General features: G+C 33.0%; 2 protein-coding genes across 3 annotated transcripts in view; one reads left to right on the top strand and one right to left on the bottom strand.

Moving 5' to 3' along the window:
* Nucleotides 1-16,971, top strand: part of LOC106618861 (uncharacterized) — a 323,886-nt gene that overhangs the window by 197,451 nt on the left and 109,464 nt on the right. The window lies entirely within an intron of this gene.
* Nucleotides 1-16,971, bottom strand: part of fog (folded gastrulation) — a 79,658-nt gene that overhangs the window by 56,661 nt on the left and 6,026 nt on the right. The window lies entirely within an intron of this gene.

Here is a 16,971-nt window from a genome sequence, read left to right as displayed (position 1 = left end):
TAAATACATGCTTTCCTTAAGTGTTAAAATAAATTTTTAGTCGAAAACCGTCAAATTCGGTAATTTTTATACAAATGTGAAGAGTTTAAACCAAAAAAATTTTAACTCAAAACTTAATTAAATGTGAGAGGGACGCTTCTAGATGTTAAAATAATTTCCAAAATTTTTTCTTTTTATAATCTACAAATTTTACCCTCAGGCTAAGCAAAAAATAATTTATAAAATTTTCGCTCCACCCTAGTATCAATGTCAGTCCAAATTATGCGTATGCGTTTTTATTTTTGCTTATTCAAAGTATACATTTGCCACAATTGAGGGATATGACCCTTTTCAACTGGGAGGATCTGAACCGCCTATCTTTACTTTTGATCTGATCTCATAAGTATGTAAAATAATTTATCTGAGTTTTTGATTTACTTAAATAAATTCGTTGATCCTTAAATTTTATTACCGGCTTTATTGACCATAATTTATTAAACAACCTGCTGTGAATACTAAGCAATCAAGTAGAAGTTCAAGGTTTGAATGAATCATTATTATTTTCTCATATGCGTTAATCGTTTAATTAGTTTTGCCATCTCTTGTTAGCCCCTTTAAACTAAGAATACTTTAAAGGAGAGCATAAAACCACTAAAATGCGGCAGCAAGGTTTTCAAAAACAATATAAAACCACTAAAAACAAAAAACACTTCAATCATTAAAAAAAAAGTTCACTATAATTCTTAAAATTTCTCTGTAGATTCGAATTTTTTCTCAAACGATAATTTCATAGTTAACGTAAATGAAAACCACAAAAATTATGGAAGAGAAAAAGTACTTTAACTATATTTTGAATAAACACGCATAAATTTTGGGGATTAAAGTTAGTAAAGATAAATTAAAATCGAGCTTATTTTCAGCATCTCATATAGCCATAATGCTATTGCTTTTTATCAGCGAGTGCAAATACGTGAAGCCAGCAGAATTGGCAACAATCTCAACTGCTTTTTTGCACTGTATCGCTGCCCTCTGATACCTCTTCTCGCATTTGTTTGCTCTTTTATCGCTCAGCTTTGATGATCCTCGCAATACAGTAATAATTTTTATTTTATTTTAATGCTTGCTTATTTTGTTTTTGCCTACGCATTCGCATTCAATGACCGAATTATTTATGCACGAGTTCAAAGGAAAACGAGTATAAAAAGTGTTTTGAATATTATTTGAAATGTAGACATCTAGACATTTCAATTTTTATATAGATATACTTATGAAAAATATATATTTTTATGTAGAAAAATAAAATCAAACGATTCTTTTAAACGCTTATATACTAACCTAATGGACTTGCTTTAGCTGTGTTCGATTCACTGCTCGCTTACATAAGATTTGCTTTCTTACCTAAATACCTTTACCTTTAAAAACGACCAAAAAGTTATATGGTTAATTTTAAACAAAGAAGAAGGTATATTTTGTTTTGTTCGGGTGATCTAACTGGTGATTATTATATAATATATATTTTGTTTTTTACATAATTCGATTCGCCAGTCTGTAAATTTGGCAAATTAAATATAGTTTTACATTATTTGTACCAGCATTTTAGGAAGTCATTGCTCTTAGAAAAATATGACAAGATTTTCCCACCGCAATTTTGTCTACCAAGTCAAAGTCAACGGTAGGAAAGGTTTATTGGATAGATAGTTTGTATTTATAGAGCTATATTCATTTATATGTATCTCTATAACTTTAAAGTTTATATATTTTTAATATGCTATCGAAATATTATAACAACAACATAAAAATTAGTTTGAATATACGACAACTACACGTGCTACTTTTTGTATTCGAATGTCTTCTACCATAATGTAATAAAATGATAAGACAACATGACTAATGACTTGACAAAAAGTAATTCGTTGCACAGAAAGAGATGAGAAACCGATTAGAAGCAGTATGACATGGACAGCGAGTCCAAAGTCTGTGAGCTGCTGCTGGTTTTTCTCAGAAGTCTACGCCGAGCAGCGAGTAGGCTACAAGGCAAACACAAGAGGGTATACTGCATACATAACATACAGACGGGGCATACTTGAAAGAAGTGTTTGAGAAAACATGCCTGTTTATATAAATTTTAATCTAGAAGAGCGCTCTTTAATTTTTTTTATAATTTACCATAAGACCACATAGTAAACGCTTACTCTTTAAATTAAGTTATGTGTGGTTCATGCGTTACATTTGTTTAATTTCGAATATGCATACAAGTATTTACGTACAATGACCTGTCAGACAAAAGCGTTCGTCAAAAAATAACTGTGAGCATTCTTTGGTAGCAATTTAGACAATCGAAGTAAGACGCCTCTGTGAATAATGAATTATCACAAAACATTATGCAGCAATTTACTAATCAGCTAAAGTATAAAATATTCACTTTGCAGACACTAAGCAATGGCTGCTAATTAAAACCGAAAAAATATAAAATTTACTTAAAAAAGCTGTGTAGTTAACTAACTTTTGACAGACGTCAGCAGCTCAGATCTATCAAAAGTTGGTTATGTCAGCCATTTTATAGTTGCTGCTATAAAAAAAAAAACAGGAATTATGTAAAAATATAATATTTGTGTGTATAAAAATAAAAAGCGAAAAAATCAAAGCTTTTTTGTTCGCGATAATTACTAAACGTCTCTATAATAATTACGACTTTCAACAGCACGCGGACATCATCTGTTGCCGCTAGCGCTAGCAACTTTAGCTTAGCACTCATAAATATTTAGTTGCTACAAAGTTTTGCATAAATTGACTAAATTTTAATATTATAGTCAGAGTTGAGATTAGTTTTAATATGTGGTGCTCAGACTATACAAAAACAACAAATACAATAAAATACTATTTTAAGACATGTAAGTTGCCCACAGACCAGTTAGAAGATAATTTAAATTCATAGTTAGAGGATAAGCAAAACTTGAAATTATTGCTGTTCCACTCATGGATGCTGCAGAACCCAACTACAACTTAAAAAGACAAAACTCACAAGCAAAGTTCTTAAGCTGGTTTACAGGCCTGACGAAAAACATCTCATAAATCCAAAAAAACTGGAAGAAACTAAAAATTATTTCAGAAGTGCAAACTTATTAAATTATTAATATCAGTAACTTCAGAATGCCAATAGAAGTCGCTAAAATAACCTTATCCCAAAACAACAAACGCTCCAACTAAGTTTGACTGAAACTGTAGAAAGCTTTATTAGCTTGAAAGCTCCTTGCACGTTTCAATAAAGCTTAAAAGCTATGATGATTTAAAAGTAATGTTCAAAATTTCATAGTTCCGTATTCCTTTAAAATATTCGGGAGCTCCTAGAACTTAAAAGCTCCAAAAACCAGCTTAAAGATATGTGTCTTTTACACATTACAAAGTATGAAGAGCAGGAAGATAGAAGAACGGTAGTAAAACTAATGAACAAATGTAGAAGTTCAACCTATAATAAAACAGTTGTTGTAATTGTTATCGATAAATTATAAAAAAAATGCTTTAAAGCCGAGTATTTGCAAAATAGGTGTTTAAAAATTATTGTATTTCTTGTGCTCGCAAAAACTTTCGGTGAAAACATTTCAACAAGTTACTAACAATGTCGTTTTGGCAAGCTTGAGAAGCTTTTAATTGAGACTCGTTCAGCAAGAAATACAAAGTTAATTGTGGTGAGAACGTAGAATGTGCTGAAGACTACTATTTCAAAAACAAAAAGATGTACTATTTTCCGGCTGAAAATGTATATATTTTTAATATGGAATAACAGGAACATTTTAATGTCAACGAAGATTCCTATAAACATACATTTACGAATTAAAATCATATATTAAAATAAATGCTATATTTCAAGTTTACTCTACGCCTTTTTTGGCAGACTACAAGAAAAACCACAACATCAGCAATCTTATGTTTTCTTTTAGATATTTATTTTAAACGACAGTTCAATACTAGGGTTAGTTGGAATCCGTTACCAAATAGTTTCATGATGATTTTTTAAGGTTATTAAGAAATTCTGGAATATATGTATGAATATATTTTAATTTTTATGATTCAACCTCTGTTGACGAATACACAAAAACAAAAAATTTCAACTTTAATTTTTTAAGCTCTCAAACTTTTACCACACACTTCTTAATACAAGAAGTCAATATTTAATGAAATTTTAATTTTTTTTTGTGGATTTTATAGGTTCTAATCAGACTTTATATTTGAAGAATTTCAATGACATTATGTTCCATTCATTACGCAAAAAGCCCTCAAGGCCTCTTCACCGATTTTTTTGTTTACAGAAAAAAAGCAGCAAGTTCCACAAATTAACAAGTATAAAAGCAACAACAAAATAGATGTGTTTAATAAGAAAAAAAAATTATCAAAACCGCAACAACAAAGTAGCCAACAATAAATTCTTGTCACTTTTAACGTGTTCTACGGGCTTATAAATTGCAGTTTTGGTGTTAACGGCAACAGCAATGGATAAAGCACCATGTACGTATGTACTTATGTAGAATGAGCTGCACTTGCAATCAACACACTGGTGCCTCCACATTTCTTACAGCTTGATTATCGAAGAAAACGTTTAACACAGAAAAAGCTCACCAAAGTGACGGGCTTTGGCTGTCAATAAATATTTTAACAAAAAAAACAAAAATACAAAGATAATTAAATCCAGTTTTTAATTTACATATGTATATTTGTATGTACGTCAGCAGAAAAATGTGGTTTCTGCCAAACGACGTGACAAGACGCGTCGCTTATGCAAAAAACAACGAAGTTGAAACATTTGTACGCAAATATCAACAGTAATCACGGGCTTAATATAAACAATATTTATATCCATATGTATATGTGTAGATAATTAAATAATTAGCGGCTTTGTGAAAATCAAATAAAATCCCAAATCATAAATACAAAGCAGCGCAGCACTTAAAACTGTTAATTATAAGCTCGAATATGGCAAGGCAACCCTACGCATCTCAATAACACGGTGTCTCTCCACCTTAGCAGCTAGAGGAGTATGTATTTATGTATGTATGTATGTAAATATAAATCTCAGTTATTTAGCCATTTATGTTGAGTAGTCATCAATTTACATGAGGAGAAAGAGCTTGGCCTGATGATCGACTTAAAATTGGTAACAACTACACAAACAACAACAAATAGTGCAATAAGAAATACGATAACAACAATCAACATAAAAACACCAACGACAATAAACATAATAGCAACAACAAGCACAACAAAGCCATTTAAAACAACAACAACAATAACATAAAACCAAAAGCAACAAAAAATACGAAAAAAACTTGTTTAAAGTATAATTTTCCATATGCCACAAAAATGCCCGATTTTAAACTGCCGAAAATCATTACTAAACTAAATCTCTTATGTAATACACAAAGTCAGCGTTTGGAGAGAAAAACCATTAATGAGGCTGTTCATTGAAAAATTAAGCAGTAGAAGTGTAGCAAAAGGTTATTTTTTTGTTGTTTGTATTTTTTAATCTCCTTTCGAGCAAATTATAATTAATTGCTATAATCGGTTTTAAATTCGGCCGCTTCGGCGTAAATATCAAATTACCTCTTCTCACACAACGCCTGAACTGCAATTAAAATTACCGAAATTATTACTATACATACCTACATACATATTCTACGTTTTTATGCTTTCCTGGTTCAACATATGTCAGACAACCCACGGTTGCACCGAAGCTATAATACCCTTCACAAATATAAAAAAATTCCATGCAGGAACTTATTTTTGATCGGTCAGTTTATATGACAGCTATATGCTATAGTGGTCCGATATCGATATGAGCAGCTTCTCGGGAAGAAAAGGACGTGTGCAAAATTTTAGATCGATATCTCAAATACTAAGGGACTAGCTCGCGCCTTCTGCATCTTACAAACTTCGTGGCAAACTTAATATATCCTGTTTAGGATATAAAAATTAACACATTTGTATATACCATATATATACATATGTTTGTTTGTACAATATATATATAAATATAATGCCAACATAAAAAGTGCTAACTGCCAAATTCGCATAAATTCGTTGCTATTGTTATTGTTACCATTATCATTGCTGTTTTCTTATTGCTTTTGCTGGTTTTTCGTGGTTCATTTGACCTAAATTAATTGCTTGCTGAAATTGCCAAAATATGTGCCTACCATGTGGCATTCTTCAACTGAGGTAGATATCATTTCAATTGATCTTCGTAGTCTTTTGATAGCGAAATGTGGAGAAAACTTGCGTTAAATGTTCGTGGAATATTTGAACGGTTAAATAGCTAAGTTATATTTAAGTGAAGCAATGTACTTTAATGGCTTAAAGTTATGCATTACAAATGTTTATCTTCACAAAGATAACTCCTGGATCTCTTTTTCAACGCATTTGCAATAATTGCTTTAAAAGTAGGTTAGAATTGCCATTTGTTTTAGATATTGAAGATTTTCTCTGTAAATTTTCTCTAAACTGTTCAAATTCATTAAAAAGTTTCGTTCTTCTAACTAGTTAATTAGTAGAATTTTAACCTTGAGACTCATACTCAATAGCGAATGCAGATTTTCTTTCTGTGGGATTGTTCATTTCAACACATTTTTAATATTGACACCCAAACATCTTTTTGATCAATACTTAGTAGTATTTAGATATCAAAATGGACCGGCGTTCTGAGATGTCCAATTGGAATCCGTCTTCTAACTATCTAACCTATCCTAATTATAACTGGAACATCTTAGAATCAATAGAAACCGCATTTTATAGTATAGTATAGCAGTAGAACTAGGTTACCTTGATGGCAGCCACCTGCGCTTGAAAGACACTACAGTGGTCTAGTAGCGCGCAACTAAAGTTGATGTAGAGCTCTCGATAAAAGAGTCCATCAGAAAAACTAATTTACTCACCATTCTAGATCACAATAAAAACAAGAAGTAATAGTATAATTTATATATTTATAGCAAAGAAATGTAATATTATCGTGTTCTATAAGTATAACTTTATTATTGATTTTTTTTCGAAGCGAACTATGCAAATTTTTTAAGCAGAAATTCCTAACTTCATATAAATAAGTGCAGATATACACATACATATGTATAATATAAATTTGCCACGGCCATCTACACATATACCAACACGAGAACATTTATAATTTTTCGCCTTAACCTCACTAATCAGGTGGCCTGTGGGCCCAGCTGCGCTGACCGGCATCGGTTGGGAATATGGAAGAGGAAAATATATGCTTTGATTGTGCAAGCGGAAAACGTGCATCGCGATTAAAGAAAATTTTGTCTACAACAAAACCAACAGCAACAACAAGAACAACTGTAATATACACAATGGTGAGTAAAACAACAAAGTAACTGAAATCTGACCAAAGGTAGTGTGCCCAAACGACAGACACCAACTAAGCAACTGATTTTCCTGCCAATCGAAGCAAGCGCCACAAAAACATGAAGGGTTCCCAGCAGATAACAGCCACAAAAGCAGCTGCAGCAACAAAGCGAAAGACCAGGCGACCAAGCGACCGAGGCAACGTGGCGTTGCGCCAAACAACTTGGGCGAAGCTACACACTAACCAACCAACTAACTTGCAACTAACTGACTGACTGCCTGCACGAGGCGGTAGTGGGGTGTAGAGATGTGCAACAGCAGCGCAGCAGTGCGAATAAATGAAACTTTCCGAAACTGGACTGACGGTCCAACCGGGACCGGGTATAACTGCGATTGTGACCGTTTGACTGCCGGACTGGGAGCGCCAAACGAGTGCGTGTGGCTTTTGCATTTGGTAAGCGTTTCTAATAGTTTAATCCTGTGCTGCATTTAAATTTGCCAGCAGAAATGCAAAAATGAGAAGAAAACACACAACCAAAACCAAGCGAATGAAATTGAAAGCAAAACAAAAAAGGAGTTAAATTAAATTTGCACTGGCGCCAGCATGTTGCATCAACATCAAGATGCCGCATGAGCTGGCGCACTTGCAACAGCGCGATGCAATGCCCAGATTAGTGTAACATGCGGCACACAATAACAAAAACAATGACAGAAAAGAAATAGTATGAAATACTTTGAGGAAAAAAATGATTGCGATTTGTGCAACAATGAAAGCAAAAACGTCTAATAGCGAAGAAAAAAATCGAGGCAAAGTAAAGGGTATAAGCGCCACAAAGCATTTGGCTTTGAAAGAAATCACATTGGAAAGCGCAATAAACGCTAATGCGCTGTTCTTTGGCGCGACGAAGCGGCAAGCGTGGCTAGCGATCTAAGGCAGAGATAAGTAAATTAAATTGCCACATGCAAATTTGCCAGCCCGCGGTGTCTCAAAATGTGCCGTGGATGTTGTGTAGTGATCGCTTGGCCATAGATATTTGTGTTTGTGTGTATGCGTAAGTGTGTGAGAACTGTTTTCATTTGTTAGCTGTTTATTTAGCTTATGATGGGAATGTTTTCGATGAGCAGCGATGCAGCAACTTTTTCTAATATATTATCTTTTTAACTCATTTTGTGGTTTTGTTGCCATTTGTTTCAATAAATTTCACTCAACATATCAAACAGCTTGAGCTTGTATTTCTTTTACTCACTGATTTTATTTTTATACCCTGAACACGAAGTTTGTAACACCTAGAAGAAAACGTTGGAGACCCTATAAAATATAGGTATATTATATAAACCATCAGCATGAAAAGTTGAGTCGATTTAGCCATGTCCGTCCGTCTGTCTGTATATACGCGACTAATCGCTCAGTTTTTGAGATATCGATCTGAAATTTAGCTCACGTCCTTTTCGCCACAAGAACCTGCTCATTTGTCGGAAACGCGATATCGGCTCAGTATAGCATATAGTTGCCATACAAACTGACCGTTAAAAATCAAGTCTTTGTATAGAAAACTATTTTATTTGACGAGATATCTTCACAAAATTTGGCATGTATTATTACCTAAAAGAATTAAGCAATTTTCGAAGAATTTGTTGAGATCGGACTGTATAGCTCTTATACAAACACCGATTAAAATAAAATACTTTTAAAGAATTTTTTATTTTATTTTGTTTTTTGTTTTTTCTGCTTTTGTAATATCACTCAATTTATTATTATTAATTTTTGGTCACTTTATTTAATACAATTTTTTAATTTCTTTATTCCTTTATCTAATTTTATTGATATTTTTTCTTATTTTCCAATTCGCCTTTGATCTATTTTAATTTTTTATCTTTTCTTTTTATTCAATGTTAATTTAATGCAATTCCATTTTATTTAATTTGAAGTGCTTGTGGAAACCAAATCGAAATTGTCAATCCAAGCAGCAACAAATTTTCCAACCAATTTATTTGCCGCTCAGGTTCAACGGCTCGTCAAAGTGTCGACGAACGTTGGCGTGTGACTAGTTACCGACATACTATTTTTTGCCTTCTTTTGCCGCTTTGTTGCTCTTCCTCATGTTAGTTTTTTGTGCATGTCCGATTCCCGACTTGCAACACGACGCGACGTGCCATTAGAATGTGACGCTATGTATAAAAAAAATAGAACCGAACCGACCGAAACGAACGTCTCACCTTGCCGCCAATCCAGTCAGTCAGTCTGTTCATCATGCCGGTCCGTCACATTGTAGACTAATAAATTTTGTGTCTGCCTCCGTGTGATGGGGCGGTTGGCGATAAGTAGGTGTGCATGTGTGTGTCGGTGTGTGTGGGTATGCTGGTCGGCTTGTTGGTTGGCGGACCATTAAGCTTCTAAATGCGCGTTTGGTAGGCGTAAGAGGCGATTGACTGAAGAGCGCCCAGCAACACCGTAAACCGGAAGCTTTAAAATTTAGTTGTGCTTTGTTTTTGTATATGTTTTACAGTTTTTTATTCACAGCATGTTTTTGTTTCGACTCTTCTACACTTATTGTATTAGTTTGTGTAGCGGACTCAATCCTTTTTTTTTTGTTTTTTTGTTAATTTCTTTTTTTTTAATTTTTTTTTTAGTTTTTTTTTAATTTTTATTTTAACACTGTGATGTTTATTTAATTCTGCTCATTTTCCATTTGTTTCCCCTGCCCTGGTGATATGTTCGGTTTGTGTTGTTGTTTTGCCGCTGCTAACCGACAGTCATGCCTCGCTGACTGATTTGGTTTATCGTTGTATGTCTATGTTGTTGTTGTTTTTATTATGTACGGTCTGTCACTCTAATTCATTGGTGGTGTAGTTGGTGCTGGTCAATGACAACAACAACAACCGATACAACAACCGCGCTAGCGACTAATTTAGCCGCAACGCGACTAGCGTGACTTTGGCGTTACTTGTTCAAACTGCCCGCCATCATCCGCACTCCCTACATCAGCAAGGTGATCTACCTATGTATGTGTGTAGGTGTGTGTTTGTTGTTTCGATATTGTTGGCTTGCTGGTGTTCGATTGCTGCCTTCTGCATTTAGCGCTTCTTCTTGCGAATTTTTATGGGGAATTCTAATTCTTTGTCTATATGTATAATACAATATGTGTATATGTAGTTGCTTGCATGTGTGTGTTCTTCCAGTGACATTTTGATGCGGGGACTTCATTTTCATTTTCATGCTTATTTGCATAAAACAAAAATTATAGCAGCAAGAACAGTTGGATGTTTGTATGTTTATATAATAGTGCTACGTATACATACATGTGTATGTGAAGTCGGTGGATCTGATTAAATTAGTTGGCATCTCCATCATATTTTCTGTAATCTACAACATTCCCCTTTTTTTTTGCTTCTATGAGAGTAAGGGTACTTCTACCGATTAACGGTAAATTCTAATTAAATTTAACAGGTGCAAAGCATGTTAATAATTTTACATCAAAATATATTCACATATGCTATTATATAGATATGTATATATGTATGTATGTACAGAACTATGGAAATCTCTTCTAGACTATATACATATATTTTCTTTTTATTTATAAACTTAAAATTTAAATCAAATAGGCGCTACGAGACAGTAAAGGCCAAATCGCTAAAAAACGAGTTTACATTTTGGTAGAAAATCTTGTTAACGAAATCGAACAAAAAAGATATATTTTCAGTTTCCAATTACCTATGCAGCGCAATAAAATAAGTTGTGGCAAATACCTTTCACAGCCGAAATAAATCAGTTTGAATCCCACATGCGAGACAACCTTGCATTTTTCAGAAGTTTTAAAATTTTGCTCTTAATATGATATATGTACATATATACAACATATACAGCTATATATACGAGTATGTACATATATACATATGTCTAGACACATGTATACAAAATGCAGTTGGATCATTGCGAGATGTTTAGCCGAGCTTTGAATTTGTTTTAGGGAGCTTTCGCCCGTTTTTAGTTTTTAAAAGACGTTAAAGCTTATAGAAAATGTAAACAAATGAATTTTAGAAAATACTTTTTTACCTAACACCCACAAATTAAATATGTAAGAGTATGTTATAAGAAGTGTAAACTTACCAGAAAAGCGTAAAATAGAATTTCTACACAGCTAGCTTTCATATATAGAAATTGTGAAAGCACGTGAGCTTAAATTGAGGTCTAATTGAGGTCTACTCCAAACTTTTCGCACAGCGAGTTTTTATAGTAGAACTGATAACATCCCATGAACTTAAATTACATTCTATAACTTAATACATTCATAGATTTCTGTATTTGTTTAAAAATCCAAGACAAAATATGTTGCTTTTTATGCTAATCGCTGTATGTTGAATCGCTGTATTATTAAATTTTACCATGAAAGTTTGAAAGTTTCTTGTGTCTCCCGTTTAACATTCGCCTTAACAGCTAATTGCAATTTCCATGAATAATGATATATTGGTTTTAATACCACAAACCATAAAACACTAACGTAGTGGTATTCCAGTTTTTTGTGTTCTTCCAAAACCCTTGATGGGAATATTTTGAAAAACAAACAACACAAAATAAGATTTTGAGCCCATAAATGTTCTCTGAAAGAGTTTTTCCTTCACAAATGAGAGCTCAGCCATCAGCTATTGTAGAGACCACGCACTACAAGCTGTGAAGTGTCATTCTATAAAAGGTGCTCTAGTCTTGATCATTTCACTGAAACCTATGCTGAAAAAAATAATCATGATAATCATAATATGAGAAAAGCATGAGAAGCGAATGTTACTCAAATGACGACCAAAATTGAAAACTTTTATAAATATCTTTATAAAAATGGTGAAACTGAAAAGTTTTGTGAATACTACTTGACATACACGAAGGATATTTACAACTTCAGATTTGAAACGTTTGAACCTATAAAAGAGTTTTACTGAGAGTATATTAAGTTTGCCACGAAGTTTGTAACTCCCAGAAGGAAACATCGGAGACCCTATAAAATATATACATTAATGATCAGCATGAAGAGCTGAGTTGATTTAGCCATGTTTGTCTGTCTGTCTGTATATATGCAAACTAGTCCCTCAGTTTTTAAACTATCGATATGAAATTTTGCGGTTTTCTCATTAAGAGTCTGCTCATTTGTCGGAACGGTTGACATCGGACCACTATAGCATATAGCTGCCATAGAAACAGAACAATCGGAATCAAGTTCTTATAAAAAATCTTTATATTTATAAAGGGTATTATAGCTTCGGTGCCACCGAAGTTAACGTTTTTTCTTGTATTGACTACGAAATTACAGAGATTATTTTAGGATGGGAGTTGGTATGAACTTCTCTCATCTCATCATTTACTGGTATTACGATGGGTTTCGCGATAATCATATTTCTGTAGGTTATTCCTTTGAAAATACAGTCTGAAATTTTATAACGATATTTCGAATAGTTTTTGAGTTACAGCCTTATAAATTGTAGCCGCTAAATTCCATCAGTTCAATTTATTCTGTTGTCTATAAACGCGTTTTCCTCAAAACTACATTTCTCAAATTTGCTGGAGTGAAACCTCACATACAAATGATCCGACCATTATCGAATTTTTCGCAAATGTTTTGTATATGTAGATATTTTCAGTTTTTTAACGCCTCCTCTTGGTCAATTTTGGATTACTTTTTGACGGTAGGCGTATACATGTTTTTTACGGTTTCATCCACGGATAAGGAAGGAATCACTAAAGCAGTGACGTGCATTTTTTTAGTGCCGTCGACAATTGCGTGTAACTCGAAAACTAATTTTTTTTTTGTTCACTGTGTATTCTTGAAACATGTATACCCTCAAACATTTAAAACAAAATTTCGGTCGCAAGCTTCTAACATAACCGCAGTAAGGAACTATTTAGCACCCCTCGTAAGCACGAAACGCGCTGACACCAACACAGTCAGACAGCAAGACACTTCGAGCGACATTTGTAGGCCGACAGACAGCTGTGGCAACATACCATATGCGTGTAGAAACACAACAGAGTACACATTATGCAAGCAAAAAAAGGCCAAAAAGCAGAAACAACGAATAAACAAAACAAAACAGAAAAGTAAAGGCCAAAAGCAAGCTGGCAAGGAAAAACAGGAAGTGCGGATATAGAAATGTATTTTTGCACAGCCGCAAGCTAAATGCGAGCGCAAATATGGGCATAAATACACATTGTAGTTATTGTTGTTGTTGCTTTCTCATCTGTCTGATGAGCCGCTCACTGCGACTCAGATGTGCCGGAGCAAAGAGGTTAGCAGCAATTATGGCAAAAAACTAAGTAAATGGCGCTCCATATTGCCTGCTACACAGCGTATGCGCTGCGTGACAGGCGGCTGCCACAAACTACACATACACACACACACATGCATGCAGGCGGAGAGCATATGTGTGCGGCTTTTGGCGATGCGAAACAGATTTGCTTTGCCTTTATTATTGTTATTACTGCTGCAATTTCGTTACTTTTTGCTTTTCATTTGCTGGTGTTTATTTGTGTTGTTGTTGTTTTTTTCATTGCTAAAGCTACTGTTGCCGCCAACTAGCTCTGGGCGCTTTTACAGAAAAACCCACAAATATATGTATATTGACAGAGCAGATGACACATACCAGCGGTTGTGTGTGGATGCTGTTACTGTTGTTGTTTTAGTTGTTGCTGTTGTTGCTGCTGCTATTGTAACTGCTGTTTAATGCGGCTTCAATGAAAAATAAACAACATAATCAAATGAGCCCATAATCATGATAATTAAAACATAATGCAAACACACAAGCAAATACAACAATTACAACAACTGGCACTAGCGTGACAACAAAAACAAAACAAACAAAAACTGAACGGCGCAGCGATTTTTGTGTAGCATATGAGGATAGTGTGTTTTTGTATGTGGCAATTCAATGCTCAGTGCACACTCACATACATGCGTACATACATATGTATATACACATTTATATATGTACGTATAGTATATATTATATATACTCATTATACATATATCTGCGGCGTGATTTTAACTGCGTGCAAAGCTGAGTAGAACAGTAATAATTGCAACTTCAATGAAGTCATTGTTCTCAGCTGCTAGTAAAACAATAACAATAACAGCAACAACAAACAAATGAACAAACAACAATATATTGCTTACTACCAGTCAGTGGGCATGTCGGCAACATTACAAGTATTATACTTTTTGAGTGCAATTGAATGCAAATTAAAGTGTTGTCTGTTTCATTACATTTCCCAGGCGTGTGTATTTATCCAGCTTAAGCATATGTTAATGTATGTAAGTAGACACTTACATACATGCGTGTGTATATTTAATAACGTGTCAATTTAAGTTCACAGGTTGAAATGGGTTAATATTGCTGCAAATAAAGACTTTAGGACTAACAGCAAACACGCTAGATTTTCGCACGGTATATGTTTTTCACATTCAGTATTTGGTAACCGGTTATTAACACTATAATTTTGATAACTTTTTGAGAAATGTATACGAAATTGATATAAAATATTTTAGAAAGATGGCCAAAGATATGAAAGCAAAACAATGTGGAAAACATAGAAAAATTTTATTGCAAGTAACAGTCGATTTCTTCAAAAACCAAAAAAAAAAAAACCAAGAAAAAAATTTTCATTTTTTATAGCATAAAACGGCATAGAAAGACATGTGTCTTGATTTTTAACGATCAGTTCATATCACAGCTATACGCTATATTTCCTCACCGCCAGATGCCTTTTTACGGATCTACTCCACAAGAGCGGCTACGGGATCAAGGGAATCCAACAATTTCAAAGTAAATCACCGCATATTTACAGTTCATTAAAATCGGTAGATGTTCATTATTTTTATTTATTTATTAAATTAAATGACTTTTCAAAAAAAAAAAAAAATCACAAGACACTTGTTTTTCAAGTGTATATAACCCCTTAATTGTAAACAATTTCAATACGCCAAAATGACAAATAGAATAATAAGTCCGAATGTGATAAAACGACCCAGCAAAAGTATAATCTTGAAATTTAATATTTTTTTTTTTGTTTTATTTGAAAAGATACCTCAATTGTCAATTAAGTTAATGTAGTAATTAACTTATTGAAAAATTACCATAATTGTCGTAAAATTGTTAATTTAAATAACTTTTTGCCTTATTACTTTATAAATAAATTGGCGTGATTATCAAATATATGAAAAAAATCAAAAAAAGGGGTAATTTAAGGAAATTTTATAAAATTTCGGCGTAAATTTTTAGAAAAGCGATTTTCGATTTTGAGACTTCGTAAGCATATATACATACTATTTAAAATTTATTTATTTTGCGTTGTTATATGTAAGCAAACACCTTAATTCTCAATTATGCTGATTCAGCAATTAACTAATTGTTTATTAGCACTTAATTGTCACTCAATTTATGCTGAGTTGGTACTAAAATGCAATAATTAAGATTATGTAAAAATTTTCTAAAAAAGTGGTCAGCAAATATATTCCAAATTGAATGAAATTAGTTTAAAAATAGTTGCAAACATTTAAATTTCGATTTATTTTATGCATTAATGATCAAATGATATATGTATTTAAATTACTAAGGTCTAGCTATTTAGTGTTTTCTTACAAAGAGGCTGCAAATAAATAAGTCACATCAAACTATTATATACAAAAAAAAAAAAGTAACTCTAAGCTTTATCAATTTCACTGCGAGTAGTGTGATTAATAATCAGCTGATATAATAGAAAGTGCGGTTCGTCAAAGATCATATATACATAAACATATCTAGCACCAATAAATTACAAAATGTCTTGAGAAAGAGCTATGATCGCTTTGCTTAAGTTTCATTGATTCCTTAGACTCAGCATGGCTGATTCGAAGGCAAAGTCCAGAGCAAATAAAGGCATATTAACACCTATATCGTAATTGAATAACAAACTGAAGTTATTTTTTTAGGCACTTTTCTGTGCGCTATGCTTGATTCTACTCTCTTGTCAAAAAAACTGACACATGAGAAGGCGACAACGAAGTGATCGAGATGATAGTGGTGCAATAGCAAAAGGTATATAGTTAGCTTTTAGAGTGACATAACTGTTTGCTAATCTATCGCAACTTAATTACTAAATTAAAAATAAAATTCACTGCTCTAAAAATAAAACTCAGTCTGTAAATGACAAAAGAATTAAACTTAAGGAAGTCAACAAGTATTTCCTAAATATTGCAATTTAAAAGTGCGTGTAGTTGGCAACACTGTTTACCTACTATAAGCCTAATTTCTTAGTAAAAAGTAAAATAATAACAAAAGTATTAATATTTTACAAAAAATAAATTTATATTAAAAATTATAATAGTGCGAAAAAGTTAATTAATAATTCCATTTGTTTATTTTCAGTATTTCTGATAGTTTTTCTTATAATACTGCAAAGCATATATCGGTTTCACTTAACTTAATGATTTGTCGGCATACATTTTGACTTCAGTTTAACTCTACCATTACTAATGTTTCAGACAATATTGTGCAAGAAACCTAAGTGAAAATTTCAAGGGTTAATGCCCACTGTACAGTAAGTAATTTTTTTCGGTCTCGAAGGATATATTTATATGCCTTCGTAGAAAAAGTGTCATATACAATATTTGCAAAAGC

Source organism: Bactrocera oleae, chromosome 5 (assembly GCF_042242935.1).
Source record: "Bactrocera oleae isolate idBacOlea1 chromosome 5, idBacOlea1, whole genome shotgun sequence".
Lineage (NCBI taxonomy): Eukaryota > Metazoa > Arthropoda > Insecta > Diptera > Tephritidae > Bactrocera > Bactrocera oleae.
Note: the sequence above shows the minus strand (reverse complement) of the source record. Positions and strands in the feature narration are given on the sequence as shown.